Here is a 5,512-nt window from a genome sequence, read left to right as displayed (position 1 = left end):
CGCACACACACGCATTTAAATACATCGTGTGCCTTTGGTGGGTAATTGTCTTTGGAGATCCTGTTGAATGCACAAACAATTTCCCTAGTTCATAGATCAGTTGTGTGAAATGTTTTGTGCTGTACAGAGTTAACAAGAAACTTGATAATAATCAAAGATAATTCCAATTAATGTGCAATTTGTACAAACGCCCTGCGACAGACTGGCGACCTGTCCAGGGCGTACCCCGCCTCTCGCCCGGAACGTAGCTGGAGATAGGCACCAGCAACCCTCCCGACCCCATTAGGGACAAGGGTGAACAGAAAATGGATGGATGGATGGATGGGATTTGTACAAACAGGCAGAGTGACATTTAAAATTAAGTTAACTTTATCTGTTTATTAGATCCATAACCAGATTAAGTACTAAAGGACCAGAAAGATTTCTCTTATAGCATTAGTTTGTTAGATTCACATCTTTATCTTTCAGGGTCCTTGTAATATTTTTATTAATTTCATTCAAAATTAGTGCAGCAACTGTTCAAGTGTCAAAATTATATTTAAAAATCAAATGCTGACAAGAGGTGGAAATACAGTTAAGCTCAATATTCTTCATACTTCTTGCACATTCGGGTTTAAAGTATTCTTTTACCTTTACTATTGATAAATTCTGTTAAACCTTCTCCTTTTTTCCTCATTTTAAGAGATATTTGCCTCATTTCCTATCAGAAACAAATTTCTTGATTGCATGAAATGTTCATTAGTTCATCCACAGCCTTCTCCAGAATGTCACAAAGATTCTCAATGGGGTTCCGGTTTGTGTGGTGACCTATCCATGCGTCACAATGAACCACTCTTACTTCCACTGTTAATCAAAACTCTGACTTCTATATTTGATTTTCTTCGATTTGATTACCAATCACAGCCATTCAGGATTTCTCCCTACCACATTTCTTTTTCAAAGACAATGGTTTTGGATTTTCCTTCCAGTTTTTAATAATATCTTGGACAGTTCTCAACCTAATTTGAGTATTTTCTGTACAATCTAGATGTTTTCTCTGCTTGATGCTAATGCTTTGATGGATAACATCTTTTCCATGACAACACAATGTGTCGCTCCACATAGCTGTTTATGTAATGAGAAGCTACTCATTGCATCAGCTGGGTTTAGATAACTTGATGGCGACTATTTTTTGGCCAGGCAGCGCATGTTACAAAAATCAGCACCAATGCCAAGAAACCAGTGAAGACTGCTAATAAATGTTCAAAAATATTAGCAGATTTATTTTTAATACAGCCTTAGAAGCTAATTATCGGGAGATTTCTGCAACACCAACATACTCTTTCATAAAACATTTCCATCTTCAGCCACCTCCAAGCTCCCTCTGGCTGTTCATAAATCACAGGTGAAGTCGAGAATGTCCTGCACAGATTTGAGATTTAAGAAAACAAGTCGGCAGTGCGGGACGACAGGAGGTGTTGTGTGGCTTTGAGACATCTGAAGGCTCCCCATTATTATAGTTTTCAAAACCATAATGCTGGACAAACTCGGTGTGGCATTCCTGTTGTTGGACAAGAAAATGCTTAAAATTTTAATTATAGTGGTGGACCATTGTGTTAGGTTGGGGTTCTTTTTCCTGTTTTATTTTGTTTTCTGTTCCTCTTCTGTCCTGGGTTTTTTCTGGGAAGCTGCGTTTCCTTTAACAGCCATCAGATGTCACCAGTGAGCGGAGCCCGTGGAGAAGTGTGGCGGCCAACCTGTAGACGCACCTGTGTCTAATTTTCGAGAGCTGCGGAGGTGCTTCATAAGGACAGCCTAGCTGACACTCCAGTGCCTGAGTGTTGCCTTCACTGGTAGACGTTTTTCTTAGGAAGAAGCCTTCTATGATCGCTCCCTGTGTTCTGATCGCTCCTTGTGTTCTCCCCGTCAGATTTCCTTGTGATCGCCCTGTGACTCCTGGATGTGGACAAGCGCTCCCCCCTGGATTTCCTTGTGTTCCTCACGACGCCATTGGTATTACCAATCGGTTGCCTTCCTCCGTGCACTTACCTCCCTGGTCCCTCCCCATGGATCCTCTGTGCCTCGCCACCGGCTGAGCCTGCCAGCGTTTCATGTTCCGGGAGCTAACTGTCGAAGCCCCGCTCGGAAGTCAGCTCACTCTGCTCTCCAGCTGCAAGGCTTACCTGCTCGCTCTCCGACGGTAACTCACTTCTCCAGCCGCCACCATTGACAATACTAACCTCCGCATTCAAGTAAGCGTCCTACGAAAGATTCTCAGAATTATTCCATTTGACCCATCCCGTGTCTCACTCCGCTTTTTCTCATATACAGTCTGATGACCAGTTTCCTCCAGTCCCAGGTTCCAGAACTATTTCCCCTGACCTATTAAAGAAGGAAATTTATTAGGTTAGCTTAAATTTTGGAAACAGCATGGCTCTCTTTTCCTCCTGTTAGCCGGGTCCCGAGCGGATGCCGTCACGGCTGGAAAAACAGACGGCGAGGCTCAATGACGTCACAGAGATACAGAGTTTAATTCAATAGAAAACACCGTATGAATTTAACAAGAAAACTTCAGAGTACAAAGAAGTACATTCTTTACCTGAGACAAAAGAATTAAAAGAACAAAGGATCCTTTGGAGACAGCTGTTGCTTAAAAGCATAACAGGGCAGCTATCTGAATTCTTATTGTTGCGCATTCCCTTTTTCTAGTGAAGGCGTTTCTCTTTGTTAATATATGCAAATAGGGCGTACCTCTATTTTGACCAACCAAGAGCTACCTTGGAAAAAAAACTTAGACCTTCCCCTGAGTTTTAATGACAAATATCAAGAGTCATTTTAGTTATTAAAGTTAGTTATTTTCACAAAACCTATCTTGCTCCTCTGCAGTCAGCTTCTCCAAAGATTTGACCCTTTGCTTTATCACAAACAATAATGAGATAGAAGTCTTTTTCAACCTGTAAAACATAACATTTAAATCATTCTCTTTTGATTCCGATATTGTCATAGTTAGTACATTTTCAAATACATTCGATTTACTAGATTAGTACTTGTAGCTTGGGTAATATACTTTAATCTAACACACTATTGCTACCAATATTAAAAAGGTATATCAGAAATTAAACCTTAAGTGTTCCCAAAATTCCTAAGTTGTGATCAACTCCAGATGCAACTCTGAGCTCCTGGGAAACCCCCAACCTCTGACCTGTGAGCCGGGGAAGATATTCTTTATGGCCTACTAATTTAAAGCCTTTCAAGAGCATAGTATTTTATGGCTGCTCTAAGTTACAGCCTTGCCAGGAGAATGTTTATCTCTGATCGTTTACCTTGCATCAGCTTGTCCAAATAGGAATGTTGATCTACTTAAACGCACAGGGCATTAGCTTAACTATATTAAACAATCAAAAATAGCCATATTTCCTTAACAGACCCCTCTTCCTTTCACCAAAATAAATATTATTGTTGTTTCATATCGCTTCTCTTGGTGTGTTCTTGCATGTGGGTAACCCGGCTATCACCCACCATGACACATTGGCATTCACTGGGGTTGGGAACCAGAGTCACCTACAAATAGCTCAAATCCCCCTCTAAAAACAATTATAGCTGTGTGTTTTGTTCAAATATATCTATATTTGCAGTAATATACACAGTCTTCCTTATCTCTGTTGTTGGGGGTACAGCCAGTTAGTGTTAAGAAAAATTAATGGCAATGTTGGGTTAGCCGCTTGGAAACACCAGTCCATTGCATGTCAAGTAGCATTTTGCCCAGGTATTTCAGTTCCCAAGTTAGTCTTAAATATGCATTACAAAAAAATCCACAAATACTGAACCATGATTAGCCAGGGTCTCTGTAAGTTATATCTTACCTTGCTCTTCTTGTCAAAAATAATTCTGAGTCTTGCTTATGTTCGTAAATTCTGTTCTTTACTGGTTGCACAAACAATACATCACCACGGCATCACCTGTCCTTTGACAATAAAGAATACGAACACTGCAAAAAACGCACCCAGATATTGCTTTGAACTAAGCAAAAGAGCTCAAAAGGAAAATGATTGCATTCCTTGAAATGTAAAAGTATTTTGTAGTCGGTAGGTTTGTTTTGTTTCAAGAGCACTGGTGCACAGGTGTGAAGAGAATTACTTCTGATATTATTCAATATGCTGATGAGATTCAGTGTGACTAAGTTTACCGGTGTGTATCAATTCAAACTTATTTTTATATACGATTAGACTCTGTTTGTCTGGCTGGAGTATGAAAACGGGTCTTGAAAGCAGCTGAGTGCCTGTGTTAGGCCTCAGGTTATGCTGCCGAGGTGATTTAAATAACACTGTCTCTCATTTCATTAATAAACCCCACAGCCCCGCCTCTCCCGCAGAGCCTCGGGGCGTACAGCTACAGGAGCAACTGAATGAAATTTGGTTTTTCAAAATGAGCTGCACACTCGAAAGCGATGGTAATCTCAGATGTAGAAATTGGAAAAGTCAGCACTGCAAATGCATCTGCTGCTTTCCTCCAGACAAACATGCAACGTTGATTCTCTTCCTGAACAATATTTTATGTATTTATTTTTCAGGTTTGAATATAGAGCTCTAGTGTTTGTTTTGGTCTGAACTTTTACATGAACTTCGATAATGACTGGAAGATTCGCTCACTCTGTCTGGTGATCTGAAAGACTTGTTTAATTAACAAATGTTAATTTCTTTAGAATTTATAGGACTGTAATACGTCTTAGTCATGGCCGCACTCATGTTTTCTTGCACCGGCATTAAGATCACCTGATTAAAATCTGAACTACATGAAGTTCAGATAGATACATCAACTATGATGCTCTCAGACACTAAATACCTAACACCTGAGAGCTCTAGATGACAGCTGTTTTCTGCAAAAGGTAATGCAGTCTGGCTCATGTGGTTTATATAACGACTGTCAAATAAGGTATATTTGTTACCACGGTTGCTATCCAGGAAAGAGCTTGTGGTTTTAAGTCACTTAACTGTGTGGCTTTTGCATGCTTTCCAGGTGTATTCATGGCTTCTTTCTGGGGACTCCTATTCACTTCCAGAATCCAAAAACATGCAAATGTTCAAAGGTTTATTGGCAGCCCTAAATATTCCTGTGGTTGTCTGTGATAGACTGGTATAGTGCCCCATCTCCTTCCAAATTATCATTGAAGATAATCCTGTAAGGATTAACAAGGAATATAAGATGGTTTGATGGATGAGTATCTTCCATATTAGCAGTCAGCAAACTGAAAGTTCACCTGCACCTTAAGCTGTGAATTGGAAGAATAACAGCCTAACTAAATGAGAGCAAATGGGAAAAGTCAAGCACAAAACAAGAAAATATTGTGATGTTGTCTGTAAAGCATTATGACTCACAGTCAATCATTCGCCAACTTCAGCTGACAAAGAGCTGTCAGAGAGTGAGGACATCAAGACAACAGACGCTTTAATAAAATAAACTCCACTGCCAGATAAACAGTAGCAGCCTGCACAGTGGCGCAGTTGGTAGCACTGTTGCCTTGCAGCAAGAAGGT

At 40.2% G+C, this 5,512-nt stretch overlaps 1 long non-coding RNA gene across 1 annotated transcript; it reads right to left on the bottom strand.

Annotated features, from left to right (window-relative positions):
* Window positions 1-1,656: 1,656 nt before the first annotated feature.
* On the bottom strand, window positions 1,657-3,509 carry LOC114133854 (uncharacterized). The gene is made up of 2 exons (XR_003593293.1): window positions 3,407-3,509; window positions 1,657-2,361 (listed from the first exon to the last, which is right to left on the bottom strand). It is a non-coding gene; the product is annotated as an uncharacterized LOC114133854 (long non-coding RNA).
* Between the last annotated feature and the right edge of the window lie 2,003 nt (window positions 3,510-5,512).

Source organism: Xiphophorus couchianus, chromosome 19 (assembly GCF_001444195.1).
Source record: "Xiphophorus couchianus chromosome 19, X_couchianus-1.0, whole genome shotgun sequence".
NCBI lineage: Eukaryota > Metazoa > Chordata > Actinopteri > Cyprinodontiformes > Poeciliidae > Xiphophorus > Xiphophorus couchianus.
Note: the sequence above shows the minus strand (reverse complement) of the source record. Positions and strands in the feature narration are given on the sequence as shown.